At 41.2% G+C, this 22,082-nt stretch overlaps 1 protein-coding gene across 1 annotated transcript in view; it reads left to right on the forward strand.

Moving 5' to 3' along the window:
* The first annotated feature begins 10,241 nt into the window (after positions 1 to 10,241).
* Positions 10,242 to 22,082, forward strand: part of PAK1 (p21 (RAC1) activated kinase 1) — an 87,705-nt gene continuing 75,864 nt past the window's right edge. Inside the window, exons 1-3 of the mRNA XM_058018914.1 lie at positions 10,242 to 10,354; positions 11,570 to 11,691; positions 12,007 to 12,121. The gene's annotated coding sequence lies outside the window, so the exon portion shown is untranslated. The remainder of the gene's footprint in view (positions 10,355 to 11,569; positions 11,692 to 12,006; positions 12,122 to 22,082) is intronic.

Consider the following 22,082-nt stretch of genomic DNA (forward strand, 5'->3'; position numbering starts at 1 on the left):
AGAGACCGACGCCTACCTGGCTGCAGTGTTGTTTCAGGGAGCTGTGGAGAGATAAGGTCCCCCCTGAACTTCCTCCAGGCTTAGCACCTCCAGCGCCTTCAGCCACTCCTCATAAGATTTGTTCACCGACTACAAGTTGCATAGTTCTCTTATTAATTAGTACTCTATCTTCTATTGGTTAATGATTCTCTCACTTCTCATGCTAATTAATCTGCATGCTCAGTGTTTATCTTTTTGGAGTCGGTGTGTTCCTTGGGTCAGGGGTGCCTGAGCTGGTGGTCGGGATCTCACCCTGCCAGAATTACCCTTTACCCAGTTGGAGCTGATTCAGCACAGTTGCTGAGTTGTCTTTATTAGTTTCTTCCTTATCTTCCTTATCTTGTGAGTTTTACTAAATGGCCTTGTGGCCCATAAATTCTGTGTTGTGTCCACTATCAGCAGTACATCCTTCTTCCCAAGCTCCCCCTAGGTCTGAGGTCATGGAAACATGTTAAGCTCTAAACCTTTACAAGGCAATTCTCCTGACAATTAATTTGTGTTTCTAACACCTGGACATCACTTAGAGCTTGTTGGCTGCTCTGTTTCATGGATAAAACCTCCTTTCTTGTTCATCAGGCTTAAAATATACAAAGATCAAACATTAAGGAACATCCTTTCTTAAGAAAATTTTTACATTCACCACATTTTGTAATGAGAGGGGCTTCTTTCCTGTGTTTTTGGGGACCTGGTGGTGCAAAATGCAGGTGCACAGATTGATTCAGCCTCTTCCTCCCACTCGCTTGCTGGGAGAAGGGTGTTTGACAGAGTGCCCAGAGGAAGCAGGTGCTGATTCCCAGGCTTCTCCAGTGGAAGCAATGCTAAAAATAGGCATCAGCCTCATTCTGCTGAATGTGGTAATGTTGGCATTCATAGCAGGGCCCAAATGGCATCAGGACTGTCCTGGAAAAATAGGCATGGGCTCCTTTAGGATAATTATTTGGGCCTGGTAACTGAGAAGGGTGAGCCCAGCATGAGATAACTGGGAAATTCTTCCTGTCCTGTTAGGCTGGGGCTGAATTTTCCTTCAGTCTCTCCCTGCAGTGCTATTTTACAGTATTTGGAGTGGGTTGTACCTCTTGCCACTGTGTTTTTCTGGTGGGAAAAGAGAAAAAAATGCCCAAGCTCTGAGCACATGAATGGTTGTGCCATGTGACATTGGTTATATTGATTTAGTTTTCACCCTAATAAAACAAAAATAAATGTATTTTGCGGTGCTTCGTCCTATTTTTTTCCCCTCTCTTTTACAGACTGGTGATCTGTTTTTAGGAGTGTCCAAATACTGATGTTATGAACTCTAAAACTGAAGCACTGCAAGCAGCAGTAACCACTGTGCTGCTATTCAATGCACCTGCAAGGAGGGGCAAATGCTGAATGTTTTTCCAGAATTCCAATATCCAGTACTTTTGCCACAAGGTGGCATCAATGACAGTGGGTCAGACCTCGCAGGAATGACTTATGCCCGATCAAGGTCCGCAAGGAGGCAAGACACAAATCTGTTACTTCCAAGCAACAATAGCCTGCCTTTAGTTGAAGGTTAACCTACCAAAAAGATCAGTTGAAGCATACAGAATTGTTTCTCTAGAAGGGAGTGACATGACAAGCTCTTCCTCATTTCCAGAAATGTAGGACCCTTGAGACATCTGGGCTTGAGAAGTCTGGTGATAAAAGAGTGTTTGGAAGGTGCATTTGGCTTTGAGAAATAGGGTTGTTTTTAACAGGAGAGGGGAAACACAGTAGTTGAACAGTGATGATATAAAGAGAGGAAAGGAGAAAATGCCAGAGCAGTTAGTATTTGGCTTTTACTGTTTGCACAAGATTAGATGTCAAAAAAACCTGAGTGAGGCAAGGCAGGAGACACGACTGTGTTAAGTCATTATGTAGTCTCAAAAAACCTTCATGAAAACTATGCATTGAAACAACTGCTTTTCCCAGCAATGATGTTCTGTAGATGTGATCTGGAAGAAAAAAGCCCCAGTCTCTTTCAGAGCCCTGGACAGATACTTGTCCAGATGACCAGTCATGAATTTTTCATTTTAAAACAGACTAATAAGATGTTTGATTTAACAGCACGGTCTTAAGATGGATTACTGGAGTGCGGATTGGAATTGATTGTACCTTTTAGTTATCTGTAGGACCAGCTGTGAATATGTTACTTCCTGGTGTACATATAACTGTGTTTTTTGACCACTAGAGGGTAGTGCCATTCCAAACAATTGTTCTTGGTGCGCTCCTGTAGGAGCTTTATTTTGTATCTTGCCACAAGGAGATGAGAATAGTAGATCCCGTATGTATAAGTTCAAGCCCTTAATTTTGTAATTTGTAAAACTAAGTGTTCAAGCCTGAAATGTCTCTTAAAATTAATTTTACAACATACAGGTTTTGGTACTAAATTAATTAGGCTCATCAGTTTCTTCTTCTTGGTGGCATTGGTGGCTCTGTCCCATTCCAGGCTGTCCTTGTGTATGCTCTCTCCTCCCTGAACAAGATTCTGTCATGTTCCTGCCTGCTCTATACCAGGACATATATAATTTCCCTTTGGTCTGATTTGTCCCATTTTCTTTTCTCCTCATTTCAGAATCCCTCCACATTCTTTTCTCCATATTCCCTTCCATGCAAATAAGTCTTTGTATTTTCCTTCCTATTTGTCTGTATTCCTACTTTCCTTCTTTGCCCAAGCCCTTGTATTTCCTGCTTCTTCTGTATGCAGTTAACTATTCCTAGCTGTGTGTATGGTTTCAGCCCCTTTCCTTCCTAAAATTACCTCATCTACTTCCTTTTTCTATGGCAGGCTGAATCATTCAGAGGGTATCAACATGCCAAGAATTCTTGGATGGGTTTTGCAGGGGGGAAATTGGGCATTATCATGCTGGAAAATGCTGGCAAACACTTCCATCCACATTAATGTCAATGAATAATTGCAGAGGAGCTGAATCTGTAGTTCAGGTAACAATATGCCAGGGAATCTGTGTGCCCTATTTTCTCTCTTGTGGTTCAGCTGGTTTCCCCCAAAATTAGTCTGACATTTAAAGGTGCCTTGGAAATACAGAAAGTAAAAGTAGTCATAGTGCCTCCAAACAGAAAATCCTTGTTGAGCAGGCCCTGGCAAGCTCAGGCACAGCTTCAGCACAGCTTTTCTTAGCAAGCAGCTATGGAGGTTTGGGACATTTCCCCTTTCTGGCTACGTTTCACAGCAGTTGGATGCCAGAGGCAGAATTTGCACCAGAGGGCAGCTCTGGTGTGCAGAGAGAGATCCTGGTGCATGGGCAGTAGGGAAGAGCCAGGAATCACAGCAGCAGGGGAATTGCTCAGTGCACAGGAGTCTGAGTTCTTAGACAATACACCTGGGAGCCTTTGATTTCAGGTAAGAAATGCCACTGCCTGTGAGGGCTCTTGCCACAAGGACTTGGTGAGGGCATTGGCACAGATCAAAGTGTGGGAACTGTAGAGACTCTTCAAAGCTCTGCCGATACCAGCAAATTAAACAGCACCAGGGATGTTCCTGAGCACTGAACTCAGCTCTGTCACTGATTCTCATAATCCTTACATGGTTTTAGCCTGGGCCAATGAGCAGTATCCCAAAATATTCCAGGGTGTGGGCTAGGGGATACATTACAAATAGGCAGACTGCGCTTTCACAGACTTTTTGGGGCTTTCATAGACTGGACATTGGATGCACTGTGCCAGCTGGCCTCAGGGGCAGAGACTGGTCCCAGACTTGTTTAATTTACTAATGTGAGTATAATCACAGTGACTAGGCCTGGCCACTGGACTGAAAATCTGTTTTTGCAAACCCTGTTTGGTTTAAACACTAGGAGCTGAAGGGACCTTGCTGTTCCCCTACTCTGCCCCCAAAGGTTACTGCCTCATACAAAATGGCCAGAAAGTTTATTTGCTCTGTGGTCATGACTGGCCACCTTGCATCTCTAGCACTGAGTTAGCAGACCACTGATTTTTGTTTTCTAATCATGCTGTTTGCTTTGATGGGAAGGACTTTTTTTTTCCCTGTAAGTATAAAAAGCAATGTTATTTTATGAGGTGAATCATGGACACAGGAAATCACTAAACCACCTGATGTTCATAATCTCTGAGGTAACAAGACATATACAAATTAATATAGACAAAATCATTACTTGGGAATGCCCTGACTCATACGCAGAACTTTGAACTTGGCTTTGACGAACTTCATGAGGTTTGCAAGGGCCCACTAAATTCACTCTAATCAAAAAAGATAAAAGTTTAAAATGCTGAAGGCAGAGGAAAAGCTTCACATTTTAGAGGCTCTTGCTTTTCAAGGCCATTTCTCTTTTTTTGTTTGTTTTTTCCAACCCCTCCTCTGGATTTTGTAATACAAAAATGATCCTTAGCTTTGCATTTCTTAAGTGTTGCTGTTAGCTGCCATAGCCCATTCATGACAGTGAAGTGACACTTGCTAACAAAATTGCACAGTGTGCAGTCCTTCATTTTTGTTCCCATCATGTTGCTTTCCATCTGTTTGAAGCTTGTTCCAGAATCAAACTGCTTGCCTTAAAACAAGGTCCTGTATTGAACAGGGAGTCCATCAAGTGAATGCTTGTTGTCTCAATATGTCTGCTACACCCAACTTTAAAAGAATTTTTAAGTTACTTATGAACATACTTTACTTGATTATATGAGGTTACATAGAACCATATTTTAAGAATTGTAAATGCCGAAAAAATAGTAGAAGGCCCTGAGATGAAATGACTAATTTTCAAGTATGTTTAGGACTGCAATCTCCAAAAGAACCAACTGAAATCTCTGCTGCTGTTTAATATGCATAGTGCCATAGATCAACAAAAAATATCATTGTTTTGTTTTCTTTTTACCTGTATTTTTTCCAGGAAAAAGAAATGTGTAAGTGCAAAACACAATATTCTGCTGAACTTGAAAAGAAAGAACAATTTCTGAATTGTGCTTGCTCTCACTAATACTTAACTTTCTCCCTATGAAGTACCATGAAAACCAACAAATAAATTACCACTGTGATTTAGAGTAGCTCCAATTAATATTTTTGTACCCATACAGTTTCTAGAGACTATATTGTCTCATGTAGCATTGAAATAGATTTAGTATGTCTTTGTGTTTTGCAAGGCCGGGTTAAAGGCTTGAAATCCAGCAGTCTTTTCAACACACTGTCTTTACACTCTTTGGAAACTTTTCAACCTGTTTCACACTCAGTTTTGTCTTTCTCCTTCGTGTATCAGGGTTGTGAGTGGCATTCACTGTACTGTGTGAGCAGGAGGGCCTGTGCTAGTAGTGCTCCCTTTTGCACTTGTTTCCAAAGCACCTTGGATTCGAGTTTGATTGTAGGTAAACTGTGTATTCAAGTGTAAATCATCTCTCTGTATGATGTTGGTGCACACCTGCCAAGTGTCCTCTTGAACCACTAATCAGACATCACATTCCCTCGACATGTATGAAAGCATCTATCAAAAAAGGTGTTAGCAAGCGTGCCAGAAGTTTCTTTGTGGGAAAGAAGTGAACTCTTTTGTTCTCCCTCTCTCAGTTGTTACTGATAATGACTCATGTGTGGCTTACAGCCTTGAAAGTACAATAGCAGTAGTTCAGAAAGCAAAATGGAGCTCTGCTTTTCTTTATGAACAGGTGATGAAAGATTTTGAGAGAAGGAGGCAGCCCATCTTAGAAGGATTTGAACCAGACAGTTGCAGCAGCAAGCTTGACCAAAGGTGAGTGGGGAACCAGATATAAAGGGAACAATCACAACTTGTAGTTGGCTCTCATGTTGTCTGCCTCTGGTGCCAAAGGAAAGCTTGCAGAACTGTGGAAAAGGAGCATGATTCATTTATGCCTGTTTTTGTGTTTGCACCTTCACCTTGAGCTGTACCCTGCCCATGTCCATTGTGGTTTCCTTCAGAGAGAGCATTTTGTAAGCTTGTCTTTGCTGGAGTTGCTGTTAATAAGGTGTGTTTGTTCATTGTCTGCTCCTGATGCCATGAGGCTGAAGCAAAGGAGAACTTCAGTGTCAGACAGGAAGATCATTTTGAGTGAGTGACTAGTGAAGTTGCTGCTTCTACTACTAGGAGACATGTCATGCCTGTTTATCATTGCATTCACATAATTGCTTTGAAAGTTTATTAAGATCAAAGCTTTATTAACACAACTGGGTTTCTTTCAATTCACTCAAGCAGATATAGTAATTTTTCTATGGGGGATTATTTTGTTTGCTTATATTTTATATTCAAATCTGTTAATTTTTTTGCAGCATAAGAAGAAGCATTGAGTGGTATTCCTTCCATAAAGAAATCATAACTCATCTGTGAGAGACGAGGTCATCTGGTAGCAAAACATGCATGCTAGTCAAGAGATGGGCAGTCTAATCCTTATTGCATAACCATGTGTTGTGGACTTGTTTTGAATCCAGCTGAGCCTGTCTGCAGCCTTCTACTTGTCACCTGTCCCTGTCAACACTTGGGTGTATGGATCAGCATTGCCGAGTGGCATGCAGTCACATCTCAGATGGGATCTCTATCCCTCATGTAATACAATTAATTAGAAATCACAGTGATATTGGAATATTGCCTGAGCACTAAAAAGCGTGTTTCACAGCACTATTACAAGATGCAGTGAAACATTGCTCATTTTACTGGGCAGTAAACCAACAGATTGTTAAATGCCTTGGCTGAGATGACAGGAAGGCTGTGGATTATGTGGAGCCTCTTGACTCCCAGGTTTTAACCTTGATCACAAAATCCAAGTATTGGCACCCTTGACAGATACTCTCTCCAGCCACTTCAAGCACTATCTGTGCTCAGAGGACTGGCTATGATTTTCTTGGGTTTTCTTTATCTTCAACTGCTTCTACTGAGGTGCTCTGGGCCTAAAAATTGATTAGTGGGTTTGCTATTTGCTGTGGACATGCTGGGCCCAATCTGAATCAAGTGGAGCTTTGAAAGTTTTCATGAGGGTGAGGTGAGGGCACTGAGTATCAAGAGACCCTTTTTCCTCAGTAAGATGTTAGACATCATACTTCAAGACAGATAATAAGATGTTACTTGAAGGATAACACCGAGACAGAAGATCTTAGAAACAAGTACTGTGTCAAGCCTGCTGCTTCTCAGTTATTCTAACTTTCTATGAGTTTTGACCTGTTGAAGGGTGCCACATTGAAGTCTCTCAAGCCTAAACTTCCATGTCACCTGGGGTCAGATTCAGCCAGTGTACAACCATAGACAACTGCTAATTTTCTGTAATGCCACTGGTTTCCCAGAATTGAAGGTTTTATTATAAACACTCATTTTCTCCCTCTTTCTTTGATTTCTAGCCTGCAGGATTTCAAAAAACAATTCAATATGTGACTGAAATGAGTTTCCAGAATTCTTAGGGGAAAATAGTCCTGAGAACCATGAACAGATGCCTTTCTTCTCGGTAGATAACATTTCTGAACTTAACAAATGAAATAGTTTTAGTTACCATATTATTGAGGAATTTGAGTGAAGTGCCATAACAATTTCCCAGTCCACCTAGGGGCCAAGTAACCATGAAAAATTACACTTTTAAAGTTTATAGAAAAAGTAACAACTGTGCTAACTGCTTAGATAACCACTTAGATCTAATAAAGAGAAATGTTTTTATAGGCATGTCAAGAGAACAGTGATACAATACAAACAAAAACCCATAAAAGCACTAAATTAACAATATTTTCAGGGCTAATTTTCAGGCAAGAGAAAATTTGCTAATTAAATTTAGCAATGACATAAACTTGGAAGACAAAATCAAAACAAAGAAGAACTGGAACATCATGTAGGAAGCCTGCATAATCTTGAGGACTGGAGTAATAGAAGTCATATACTGGGGAGTAAGGAAAAAAATCTGATAGAAGACAGGAGATTTGCAGAAAGAGTAGAGGTAAAACATCTGGATTCAGTTGCTAGCTACCAGTGTACTGTGGATCAGCTGTAAGATGTGTCTAGATAAAGGCAAATGAAATCTTGAAATGTCTCTTGTTGCTGTTTCAGAATACGTGGAAGAAGCTAAAGCTCCGCAGAGAGATGTCAATGTAAAAACCAATATTAACACAAGAACAAATGGAAAGATGTGTGAAATGTGAAGTAGGCAATCATTGCTAAGCCAGAAACCAAACACATTTATTTGCAGCTTTGATTCCCATGCTTGTAGTAGCAGAGAACACAAATTCATGATTCAAGGATTCCTTTCCAGTCATGTTATCAGTTATGTTCTGAGAATCACAGCTGAAAAATGTGCGGGCTCATTTACTGTCAATAATACTTCTCCTTGCTAAAATACAACAACCTCCAAGAAACCTGGGAAGTAATTTTAAAGAAAAGCCAAAGGCAAGTTACCAGTTACATCAGGGTTCATTAGGCTGTGCCAGAGCACCACTGACCCTGCACAGATTGTCTAAACAATAAATTTAAACAGTAAGAGGAGTTTTAATTGAGCTGAGGACCAAACAGATGATTTCAGAAATGCAATGTCTCTCCCAGTCTACTCTCAGCAGAATCTCCAGCCCAATGTCTGAAAAGGGAATTTGGACCCAAATTGCACAGGGGAAAACTGACTTGCATATAAGGGCAAAACTGAAACTGAAGGTCAGAAAAGTGAGAAAGACATATGTTTACTTTCAGAAGTAAATGTACCTTAAAAAGAGCCTGAGCCTTTCTTAATGAGCTAGGGCTTAAAAGAAATCTTGATTACGTAGGATTCTGCATCAGTGTTTGCAAACATGCTCACTCCAGACCAATTCTATAATCTCCAACTGGTAAACCACCAATAACAAGGACAATAAATGCTTAAGATTTCAAGGCACACACTTACGATGAGCCAGGGAACTAGACTTGTTAATACTACAAGGAAATTGAATCCTACTGGTTCTAATGAAAAGGGAGAACGGAGGAAAAAAAAAGGTAGCCCTTGTACACTAAAGAATGCAATGCATTTAAAACAAAACTATTCAAAACATACCAATTTGCTGCATGGATCCCATTGGGTGAAGCATTTAATAAGAATGTGCGAAAACCTAATTCCCTCAGTGTTTACAATCTGAGATAAATCTACGGAACTGATATTAAGAGTCAGTAGACCATAACTCATATCTTACCAGGGTAATCACAGCTTATATGGAGACCACAAAAAAGCATAACTTGCAAAAAAATAATCTATGTCCTTTAATGACTTGTAATGGGGCCTCTGTTTGAGACCATTTAGTTTTAATTAACTCTGATGCTTTTCAGCCAGGGGTCTGTTTTGGGCTGACTCATCCCTACCTCCCCCTGAAATTTCAGCCAGAGATTGTTAGTCATTTCCCAGTATGATAAGAGAAGAATAAGTTGGTTTTCCGTGTTAAAATATCTTAGAAGCCCAGATGCTTTTGTGATATAGGTTTTTTGTTAATTTGTTGGATTTTGAGTTGTTTCTTTTTTTTTTCTTTTTTTTTTTCTTTTTTCTTTTTTTTTCTTTTTTTTTTTTTTTTTTTGTTTTGGTTTGGTGTTTTTTTTGGTTTTTTTTTTTTTTTGTTTGGCAAGGGGACGGGTTATGTGTCATGTCTGCACTTCTTGTGCCTGTGAAAATTGACCTAAATTTGGCCAAGTCAGGAGCCTTTAAAAAAGAATCTCACTTCTTATGTTCTGGGGAGTTGTGCTAAACTTCAGCAATAAAATAAAACAGTGGGTGGGAGAATGACAGAGCCTGGATGAGATGATGGGAGAGAGGGGACATAAACAGGAAACTAGGACTGGCCTTATGAAGGTGTTGGATTGGCTGTGGGGGAGTAGAGAAAGATTTGCCTAAACAGTTTGATGTGTGTGGGGACAAATATATTGGACCAACAAAACAGAAATGACAGGATGTATGAGAAGTGAGAAACTGAGACTGAGCAAGAGATGTTCCCTATAGGACTGGAGAGATTAACTCCTCCATCTTCTAGGATAATATAAAAATAAGAAAGAAATGCTGAGGTTCTATCATGATGAAAATCATAGAAAATTATAGAATAAAGTAATATTTTCCCTCTTCAGTTTTGGCCAGTTTACAGTGAATAAAACTTTGGAACATGCAAGAAATTACGGGGGAAAAAGGAATTGAGCTGCTGTTGCTTTAAAAGGTGGATTACTGACATATCTATGAGATATCTGAATTATGGTTTTGTAAGTTCATTGTGGTAAGCTCTGTATTTCCAAAGAAGACTCAGCTTACTTAAGACTCAGATTGCATAAACTTGGTGCCTAAAGACAAATGACATCAATCTTCTCTTGAGTGAGTGTTCTTTTTTGAACCAAATGAGGAAGCTGGGACCTGTGGAAAAACAGCACCAACTCAGGTAATTAAAATCCACCATAAGGGATATATTCAAAGGGCAATAATTAAGGTGATGCAGCTTACGTTCACTTTGGCATTTTGCAGCCTTCAAATGCTTAGATTTGCAAATTTCAGGAGTGTTCTTTCAGTCTCCTTTTTGTGCGTTTAATTAAACATTGTGTATTGTTTGTATGGAGGTAGAGCCTGGAAGCCCTAGGCAAGGATTCCAAGGCTTTGCAGTCACAACACGGAATAGCTGTCAGAAGCCCAGAGTTTTCAGTTACTTCTATCTTGGACTGCATTTGAAAAACTGAGATGTATGAGTTTTGGAGCTGGGAGCACAAATAGCAGTGTGTAGCCCCTGATTTGTCTCTTTAGACTGTGTGCTTTTTTGAACTGGAGACATGTTCTCTTTGCGTAATCTCTTCTGTCCTTTGTTACCACCACAGAAGTGTAAATTTTGTGCTGATAAAGATGGTTAGTAATAATTTGTACTATAAAACGTTTTAAAATCCTTAAGCCTTACTGCTTAGAGCTCCCCAGCTGAATATTGCAGGCTGAGCGCTGTTAACAAACAATAGAGATTGTAATTTTGTTTCGTTGTAAGTGCTTGTGGTTTTGAAGACATCCATTCTTCTTTTCCTTCCCACAGAGCTCAAAGTGACTTGGGCATGCAGTAGTGACTGTGAAAGTTTCTGGCATCCATGCATTTCCTACAGTATTAGATAAGCTGCTTGGTTTTGTAGCACATGAACCAGGTAGAATTGTCTTCCTTGAAAATGCTTCAGTGAGTGTCACTTCTTGCCTCAGGCAGGCAGGCAGGCTGTCAGGGACAGTCTGTCTGTCTTGTTCTTCATCCAGCAGTCCCCTCTGAGTGAGCTGTGGGAATTGGGCTTTCTCAGGTCAGGCAACTTGTCTGAGGAGCTCAGTCCCTGTGGATGCCAGCCAACGTTCTGCTCCAGCTTTCTTTGGGTCTCTCTTGGAGGTCAGTGCATTCTTTGGCAGCTGTGTCTCACCTTTCTTCTTTAAACTTATTTGGTATGTTTAATACAGGGAAGTTTTGTGATACGCTTTGCTTTCTGCAGCATCCTAGATGCCTGGATAAAAGATTTGGTGAAAAGGAAAAATAGATATCAGTAGACTAAATATGTTGTGATTTGATTGCATGGAAGTCTGTAGACTTACACCTGGAAGGACTGTGTGGCAAATGCGTGACTGACAGGAGAATTTGGCTCAGATTGCAGGCATGTGGATGAACTGCAGGATCAAAACCTTCCATTCCAATTGGAACAATAAGAAAAGTCATCTCATGTGCTCAGACAAACTTCGGTTTCATGAGCTGCCTTCTCTTGATCTGCAGTAAGTACCAGCGATCACACTTTGTATGATTACTTTGTTAGACAAGGGAGAAGTGCTGCTCTCGATGTTCCTAATGACGTCCCTCTCTGCCACAGAAGGTGACACCACAGCAAACAAAAATAGTGGGCATAGCTAACAAAACAGTTCCCTTGCAATCAAAGTGTAAATAACACTTTGACATTATGACTTCATTGCTATATAATGCTTTGTTTGGAATTGCATTGCAAGCAAAAAGGCAAATTAGTTTAAAGAAAGCCCAAATCTCTGTGGAGCAGAGGTCTCAAGTGTGCTATTTCTTCATTGGCCATCTTGCAGAGCAACCAGCAAACTGCAGCTTAGCCTGTAAGCCTCTCAGGAGAACTAATCTGGCCTTGATGGAAGCAGAGGCTTGACAACAAATCTGGAGAATTTAGAAACAAGTGGAGATCAGGTAAGAAGTAAAAGGAGTTAACCAAAATAGATAGTGTCACAACAAGAGTATCTTTATTTTGTGAAATAACTGATTTTTGACAAGGAAAATGGGATCTCTTGAAACTTCAGTGAAGTAGTTGGTGTGTTGCCACAAAGATAACTGAGCTAAACAGGCGAAAGTGAGGATTAGGGCAAGAAAGGTAACATAAACAGGTGAGGTCAAAGTTTCCCACTTATTTGGGATTTTGCACGATTGCATCCTGTGAGGGCGTTAAACTGGTTGTTTTGTGCCATATTGTCTATGTTAAACTAACAGGTCATTAAGGATGGAAAATATGCAGGTAAACAGCAAAAGGGGTGAACCCCACTCTGATTTTGCCAAGCTCTGTCTGGGTTGACAGCTAGCAGATGTCTCTGCATGTGTGTAGGCTGTGCACAGAGGTTTTTGGCTTATTTGGGTATATAAAATTGTCTGTGACTGTGTGCTTGACATGGTCTGCTGGTAAGTCCTGGGCAAGTGCAAATTCTGCTCTGTGTACTGCCTGCAAACCTACAAAACATCTTTTTTATACTATTTTATAAAGTAGACCAAGACTCAACTGGTTTTGGAAGTAGTTTGCAGAGTGGGCTTGAAAGGGAAATCTCTCATTCCTCACACTTTGCAAAGCAATGATTTCAGCTGCATTTCTGCTCATGCTGGATACCTTCAAATAATTGTGCTATTAAAAAAACCAAACCAAAACTGACCTAGAAGGTTGGAGAAGGGGAACACTTTGGAAGTAGAGAACTTCCTATATAGGTTTTGAGGATTTGGGTTGCTTGCTGAGCTGATTTATTTTTTAAAAGCACTTAAGGTAATGCATTTCAGTTTATTTTCCCTTATGAAGTAAGCCTTGTAACCTGCTGTTTTTGTGATTTTCTCAGCCATCACATTACCTTCCACAGTTTGGGAAAGAAAACCAGGAAAAGATATAGGCACTGGCCATCTCTGATTGGAATTTGTTTAATGATAGCAACCTGCTTAGTTCTTTTTCATGTTTCAACACAAATTTTCAGTTCTAGATTTACTTATTAAGCCTGAAGACCATCTGCTGAAAGAAATTTAGCTCCATTAGTAGGAAGGAACCACATGCAATTCCTTCCTAGGCTAACAAAAGCTGAAGTGGACTTACTAGTGGTTGAATATAGTAGCATATAAGCTGAAAATAATTTTTTTAATAGCTCTAATTTGTATATGTACATAGTGTGGGCAAAACAGGCAACAAACTCTTGTTATCTTACTCCCTGGCATGACATAAATGACTATCAAGGATTTGGCCCACTCAGCTTATTAGGTTGTTTTCCTGGGTGTATTTCAGTGCCTGTTTGTTACAGAGATTAGTCATGTATCTGCAATGTTGGATGGCTTTCCTCCATTTCTACAAGAGGATGTGCTGCTCCCAGTGGAAATAAATAAATAAGCACAGTAATTCCTGCTCTTTGCAGTACCAGTGGGTGGTTTGGATGTTGTGTGTGTCATGCTGGAGCTGTGAGTTCAGGCTTGGCAAATTATTACTGGATCATTTAGGCTGGAAATGATTACTCATAATTATTGTTATGGTGCTGCCTACAAGCCATGGCCTTGCCATTGTGGGTGCTGATAAAAACATCAGATGGAGGCCTTGAACTTGGTCTGTATAAGATGTGATCCAGGTATGATTTTCATGTATGGACATTTAATGGGATTTTAATGACTTACTGCCTAGGCTGGGTGCATGTTTTGTCTGCTTAGTTTTTAAAACTGAAATGCATCACCCAAAAATTGTGGCATCCCTGGTGACTGTGCAGATTATACACAGGCTAAGAGCAGAAGAAACAGGCTAACTGTTTGCTGTCTTTTTCTGTTCATGAAGAAAGACAACAGAATGAAAAATTAGGATGATTAATAAAACAAGCAGGATTTCCAGCATACCAATAGCTTCTTTGTGGCTGAGCATGATGGCACCATCCTTATCTTAAATTTTGTTATGGAGGCTGCAGTGCTGTTCTTGTGGATTTTGTGTAGATTTTCTTGCCAAAGGAAAGCATGGGAGAAAGCATCCCTGTGCTTGAGGGAGTTCCAGCCTGATGAATAGCATATGATATCTGGTGATACCTGGTACCCCATTGCTCCAGACACACCACTATGCCCTGCCCAAGGGCATTCAGTGAAGCTGGAGATGCTGCAGGTCCCAGAGAGACATTTCTTTGATCCATTTGAACAAGAAAATGTAAGCACCATGCCACAGATATGATCTTTCTGTGAATGTAACTTATTGAATTTGTTTATTCTGGTGGCATTCTCTGGCAGGAATCTCTAAGGATGAAAATACTAATTTTGAAGCATTATTTTATTGGAATTTAGGTGTATAGGTTCAAAAGCATTGTCCTTCAAAATCACCAGCCCAAGAGATTTCTTTCTGGATGGCAAAGTTTCTTGTTTTCTGAATTTTTCTTGGCGAGTTCACAGTTCAGCTTCTGTGTTGCTCTTAATTCTACCCATGATGCTCAAGGCATTCCTTTATCTGCATCCACTGAGGGCTGTGATCTGGAAGCTGTGCCCCAGGCACACCTGCCTCACAGGGAGCAGCACTGACCTGAACACACATCACAGCACTCACAGTCACATCAGGAAACAAGTAAATAAATAACCACAGCATTGCAGTTGGGTAGCCAAGATAGCTTGGACCAAGACTAGATGTCCCTTATCCCTGGGGTATCTCCTAACCTTTATGCTCCTTCTTTTTGGCAGAGTAATTTCTAAATAGTTTGTTGCACTGTGACAAAATTCCTGTAGCAATTTTTCTTGTGATTATTTCCTTGGGCGCTTTCATGCTTTTTCTCAATTCTACTTTAATCTTCGCTTCAGGCACTGCTGAGTACACTCTGGTGATTATTGCTGTGGCAGTTTAAGATGTGTCTGCTTGTTCTGCCCCTCTGGTGTGGGGTACTGCCTCACCTCACAGCTGTCAGAATGAGCAGGTGCTGAGGCTTCTGCCTGATGACAAAACCAAACCAGTAGATAGATGATAAATATGCATCTGAATTAAGACAATTGGTTTTGGAGAGAAGCAGGCAAAATGCAGGCACACATTTCCTTCTGCTGACTTTGGCAGAGGGATGAGTGCACCCTCAGCAAGTCTGCAGATGACACAAAGATGTATGGTGCAGCTGATGCAGCTGGAGGATGGGATGGCATCCAGAGGGACCTGGACAAGCTTGAGAAGTGGGTCTGTGGGAGCTTCATGAGGTTAAAAAAGGCCAAGTGCAAGATTCTTCATGTGAATTGGGCAGCTCCTGGTATCGATACAGACTGGAGAATGAATGGATTGATTGCAGCTCTGAGAAGACTTGGGAGTGCTGTGGATGAGAGGCTGGACATGACCCGACAATACTCACAGCTCAGCTGCGTCCTGGGCTGTATCCTAAGCAGTGCAGGCAGCAGGGCGAGGGAGGGGATTCTGCCCCTCTGCTCTAGTGAAACCCCACCTGGAGTATTGAATCCAGCTCTGGGGTCTTCAGCATGGAGGGGATATGGATCTGACTAGTGCTGCGAAAATTATCAGGAGGCTGGAGCACCTCTGCTCTGGAGACAGGCTGAGAGAGTTGGAGTTGTTCAGCCTGGAGGAGAGAAGGCTCTGGGAAGACCTTCCAGTCTCCTGGAGGGGCACCTTCCAGGGCCTAAAGGGGCTACAAGAGAGCTGGAGAGGGACTTTTGACAAGGGCATGAAGTCAGAGGACAAGAGAAAATGGCTTTAAACTGAAAGAGGGTGTAGATTAGATTAGATACCAGGGAGAAATTTTAGATTAGATTAGATACCAGGGAGAAATTCTTCCCTGTGAGGGTGGTGAGGCACCCATCGCACATTGCCCAGGAAGCTGTGGCGGCCCCATCACTGCAAGTGTTCAAAGCCAGGCTGAATGGGGCCTGGTCTAGTAACCTGGTCTGACCACTAGACCAAGTCTTGAGCTCTTGGTCTAGTAGAAGGTGTCCCTGCCCATGGTAGGGGGCTGGAACAAGATGAGCTTTAAGGTCACTTCCAAGTCAAACCATTCTGTGATTCTAAGGGAGCTCCAGCCTGAGGTACCAGCTAACAGCTGCAGAATGGAAATGTCTTAAACTGATGCAGCTGTTGCTAAGTGACTGAGCCAAATATAGTATTTTAGTTTAGCATTTTAATTTAGCAAATTTCATGCATTAATATAGCATACAGGTGTTAATTTATTACATTAGCTATAAATATATTTATGGGGGTTTTTTTCACTTTGCATTTGAGACTGTCTAGCAATAATGAGAGGAAATAAATTGAAAATTGATTTGTCTGGTTTCACCATTTTTTCTTAGCTGATCCTGTAGTATGGTTTGCATCTTGCCTTCTGATTCCTTAATTGCAGTTTGCACTTGAGAAAACCATCTAATACTTGAATTGCAAGCTAGCCTCAGTTAGAAGCAAATGACATAAATATTTGGGAAACCAATCAGGAAGCATTCAAATCTTCCTTGGTGACGTGCCTCTTTTAGTTGTACAGCTTGCTTCCTTCTGGATGGCAAACGTCAGCGTTAAGATTAGCCTGGCACTGTGAAAGTCCTTACTTGGCATTTCCTCACCACAGCGAGCACGGCTGGATTTGTGATGCTGCTCCCCTGCCAACGTCAAACGGGCTCAGGCACAGCAGCCCTCACATGTTCATGCTGAAACCTGGTCGGCTCTGAAACAGCGTGTTAAAACAAGAGCCAGCAGTTTGATGCACAGCTGAGAACTCAGGGACTGATACAGATACCTGCAACTGGATACCCATGAGAATTAAAGAGCTGAACTGAAAGAGATTAAGCAGCTCTTTGTACATTCTCCCCTGCGAAGCGTAAAGAACTGAGAGCTTCATTGTTTTGTAACCACTTGTAAACTAAAGAAGGAAAATAATTACTTCAGCATTGGCTTCTTGAATATGGTTTTGTGGAAAGTGCTCTTCCCAGAAATCTAGCCACACAGGCAAAATAAGGAATCCTCAATACACAGATTTCACAACAGAGCATTGACCATCCGGAAGTTTAAATGTTCCCAGACCTGGTTTCCCTTCAGCAAGTAGCTTTGTCCTTCTCTTTCACAGTCTGCATACATCAGCAATTAACTCACTTTCTGCAATGTTTTTTGAAAATTATTTACCTTGGACCTCTAGACCCTTTTTCTCTAGACAGCCATTTGCACCTTCATCTCTGTGTGTGATAAAGGCCACTGTCACCAGAGAACCAGTTTCAGGATCACAGTTTCCTGCAGGGCTGCTCTCTTGTAAAGCCTGTGGACAGAGGCTGCCAATTGCAAATGGCAATATTAAATGTTTCTTCCCTATAGTTCACCTGCCTGCTGAAGATTAGTTCTCTGTATGGCTGCAGGCCCACATCCCTTCTACAAGGTTTATATTTGTTGCAATTGGAAGCTTTCAGAGGCAGCTTAAAGGATTGATTTCGTCTGAGAGCAGAAATGGGAAGTAGGAACTCTTGAATTCAAAAAGCATTATTGCAGCAGTTTTGCTGCAGAGCCTGAGGCTACGGATTGAGCTCTTACCTAATTTCCCCATCTGCAATACAGCTCCTAGGATGGTTTGGTGCTTAATTTATGCTGATGAAGTTAATTACTTGCTAAGTCTGTAATAATTTGATGAGAATCTCTGCATATCCCAGAAAATGTGGTAAAAAGAAAGGCAAAATAGCCATCCCAAAAACTGTTAATTAACAAACTAAAACAAGATGGTGAGATTCAGGATAGAAACCTCATCAGAGATCTTATGGCCAATTACAGCCAGTGCAACTTGATTGCAGAGGCAGCTGGACAGGAATGTAAAGCTAGAGGTTGGTATGTTCCTGAAACCTCAGTTTTATCCTGGCAGTTTTGTAAGACTATGTGGTATGCTGAGGCAGCCACTGAAAAAGCTCAGGGGGTTGTGTGCTGTTATTTAGCAGTTCCTGCAGGTATCTACAAGGAATCAATAGGAAAGGATTATGCAATAAAATAATTTATTAAGCTTTCCTGTGTCCTGCTGAACAATCCATGACTCATCAGCAATTTGGACAGCACTGAGATGTACATCATATAAAAGGAATTCTGCAGGGCCAGCTCTCTTGGCAGGCTTGTTGTGATCTATATCTCTCGTGTAACTCTGGTTATAGTGTGACCAACCAGTACAATTAAATTATCAGCGTCACTGTCCTCAGCCAAATTGCCCCTGAGCTTGTACAGCTCCCTCTATTGGGTTAACTGTCAAAGTCACTCTCTACCCTGCAAAATGGGTGTTCCATCTCTCCAGCTTTTTGATGAGTTTAATAACTTGAATTATCTTGCTGTTTCTATGATATTTTGTCTGCTCCAGGTCAGTTCAGATTATGTTGCTGAAGATCTTTACTTTGCACTTTAATAACATTTTGCTGCACTGATGTTTGAAGCTGCACTGAAATCTCAAATTCAATGCAGTTTTTCCAAAACATTTGAAGTCAGCTTCTCTATAATCTTTCTGTTATCATCCACTTAGGTCCTCTTGGACACAATGCAAATGGGTAGAACTGAAGGACAGAGGTTTCACGTTTTCAAAGCTTGCTTGTGAAACATCCAAAATGCCCAGAGACACCATGTCTGTCAGGGCTCTGCAGTTTTTGGTTGCTATTCATGTAACCCAGTGAGGCAGAAGAGCAGAGATAAGGGAAAGAGCAGGGGAAGATTCCTCTCTGCAGTTTATTCTCCAGGGTTTTATTCAGTCCAGTTTTAAATGGCCCAAGCTACTGAAGTGATTCAAGCTATGACATTTTGGCAGGGTGTGAAACAAAATCTGGCAGAGGTGCTATGACTGAAGGGCTGGTTTTGTACTCTGAAATGTGTGTCAAATCTTTCACTGGCTCCAGTTAAAACAGAATCAGCTCTTCAGAGTCATTCAATTTGAATAAGCTCAGCAAAACCAGCAAAAGAATCTACTTTTGTGGTGCCATTACGCTGTTACAATCTCTCTCAGCCTCACCCTCCTCTGTTTACAGTGTCCTCCCATGCAACTAAGACTTTCTGCATAGAAAAATGAGCTGCCTTTGTTAGGTTTTGAGTAATAAATAACCCTGGATTAGTAGTCTCCATCTGATGTCTCATTCAGACTGTCTTTTGCATTACCTAGCTATGTTTTTAAGCCCTGACACTGAAAGTGAAAACTCTCAAGAGGCATTCTTTAAAAAGTCAATAGAGAGAGGAAAAGCTAATTGATTTTAAAATTATCTTTATTGTTACTTTCCTTGTATGGTAGCCCAATAAACTTGAGGAGTTCCTAATGAAAGGTAAATTTAGCGCACTCTTCTTTTTCCACACTTCCGGAGTTCTGTCCCCTTGATGTTATGCTTTCTTTTTTATTTCTCCCCACTTATAGGTAAAAGGAAAAAAAATAGCATAGTTCAGAATAATTTAGATTGATTTAAGTTTCAGTAGTCTGCTCTTGTTTCCTTACTGGTTCAGCAGGAGTTGTTGAGCCCAAGAAATGCGTAAATGTATTTTTACTGTGTTCTTCCACATTCTCACAGAGGAGGATTTTTCTCATCATAAACCACAATAAAATGAATGGAAAAGTGATTCTGAGTGTTTGTTATAAAACCATTGCAATTCTGTAAGCTGAATCCTGGAAGGAAAACCTGTCATAGACTTGTCTGCTGGGAAATCTCTTCTAGGTAGCAAATTTACATTTTGGGCAGTATTGAGGGGGTTTTTTTCTGATTTCTTTATATTAAGGAGAGAAAATTAGAGTCGTGATTCTGGGACAGTGCAGAGAACCAGTTCACACCTGAGGACAGTCAGGACAGTCACCCAGACAGTTCTAAGAGGGCTGTGCCACACAGTATCACAGGCCAGGACCTTGTACTGCTGGCTGAACGAGAGCCAGCAGCCATAGATTGTTCAGAGATTTCTGCAGGTATTCTGTCACTTGGGAGCCAGGCTCTCACGTGCCTTAGATGTTTGCCTGCCTGCCATTACTATGCTACTTTCCACACTTCCTTCATTGGCAGCAATTCCTTCATGCTCCAAAGGCCCCAGTGAATGAGCAGTGTTTACGACCTCCCCCTTCCCTCCCCTCCCCTCCCTGTCAGCAGTGCCCCTCTTGCTCTCCCTGGGAGCCTCGTTCTTTGTCTGCTGCTGCCTGTGTTTTGTAAATCAGGGCTGCTGCCGTGATTCTTCACTACAAAAGTGGTGAAGCACTGGAATGGGATGCCCAGAGAAGCAGTGGATGCCCCATCCCTTGGAAGTGTTTGAGGCCAGGTTGGATGGGGCTCTGAGCGACCTGGTCTAGTGGAAGGTGTCCCCGCCCATGGGTCTTTAAGGTCCCTTCCTACCCTAACCATTCTGGGATAATTTCCAGTCAAGATGGGTCATAGATCCCTAAAAGAGTGTCTAGACTGTATTCACATTCAGCCTTAGGTTGGCTGGTGGGATCAGGGAGGAAAGGGACTTTCAAAGTGAGGTGAATGATTAAATAAGGCTGGAAGGTGGAAGGAAGGGGAAAGGAGAGGAAGTAGGAATGAGTAGATGTTTCTTGATAGAGCTGGAGAAGAATAGGGAAAGGCAGGGATAGGTCTTTTTTAGACTGCAGGCAGAGGGAAGTTTGATGTAGGGAACCATAGCTGTGACTGCAATTGGGAGATTGAAAGACAAAATTCTGAACCAAATTCCTGGTTTTGGAGCACATCAGGACTGTTTTTAACATCTGGAAACAGGCTCTTCTGTTATGGCACTCATCTCCACAGATTATTGCAAAATGTGGGATTTACACATAAATGGTCAGCCTGTGGTGTGAATTCTTATAGCTCCAGTGACTGACCCAGTGTGCTTGACTTTTATACCTTCACCCACAAAGAAGAGCTTACACCATTTAAATATGTTTTTTACCTCAGATTATCCCTGCCTAGTAATATTTTTTCAAAACCCAAACTATTAAGATTATTGAGAGAACATACAAAACCTAAGCCAAAGCCATGATTCTGTACAGCTCCAAAGAAACTCACAGCAGAGGGTAGAACTCCCCCCTTGCTTTTAAGCTTGAATTAGCAGCGTGCCTCAAAACTCAGATATATGTGCTTAAATTCAGCTGTTAGCTAATGAATCAAAGACTGACCTCACTGTTAAGCCATTGCCCATCTGTATTTTATGACTTCCAGAGATACACAAGGCTTCCAGAATCAAACAGTCATTTGTGGCTTCCCTAGTATTCCCTGACTTGCTGACTGCTCACCAAAGCACTGAGCGCTCTTAGCTGTCTCTGTGCAATTTCCTGGCTAAAGGAGATCTGGAATGTAAAAGTGTATTCATCACCAGAGGTTTTGCAAGATTCCAGGACTTCAATGAAGCGGTAAGAGATTATTTAAAATTGGAATGGCATGAAAGTTCCTCTGAGTTTTCAACCAACTATAGGGTAACTTAACCAACAAGTAAGTAACCCATAAGAAGAAGCAGAATTATTCAGGCTTGAAGCATCCAAAAAAACCAAACCAAAACAAACCCAGACAAAAACAAACAAACAAAAAAAACCCCACGAAGTTGTAATAACTGTTATAACTGTACCAGACAGATCCTGACCCTTTACTGTGAGCTTCTCAGTACAGAAATGGAGGACTAAGTGGCAAGTGGGAACATGTACAGTACGATGCCTTAACCATTTATCAGGAGTGAAACAGCTGCATAGAGTAGAATACTGAGAAATGTTTTTGCATAAGCTGGATTTTCAACTTCAGTGCTAAGATCAAGAAGTGTAACCCAGAGCCAGCTTTGCTAAGATGATGACCCTGCTTCTTACTCAAGTATTTGAATTCATTCTAGGGCAGAGAAATCATAGCAAACCTTTCTACAGGATGTTAGGAGGTGCATGTCCATGTTAAATATGTGTCAGAAGTAATGTGCTATTTGTATACATTTTGGAAATGATTTTAACTTCTGTTGTGATGGGCA

The sequence above is a fragment of the Melospiza georgiana genome, chromosome 2 (assembly GCF_028018845.1).
Source record: "Melospiza georgiana isolate bMelGeo1 chromosome 2, bMelGeo1.pri, whole genome shotgun sequence".
Classification (NCBI taxonomy): domain Eukaryota; kingdom Metazoa; phylum Chordata; class Aves; order Passeriformes; family Passerellidae; genus Melospiza; species Melospiza georgiana.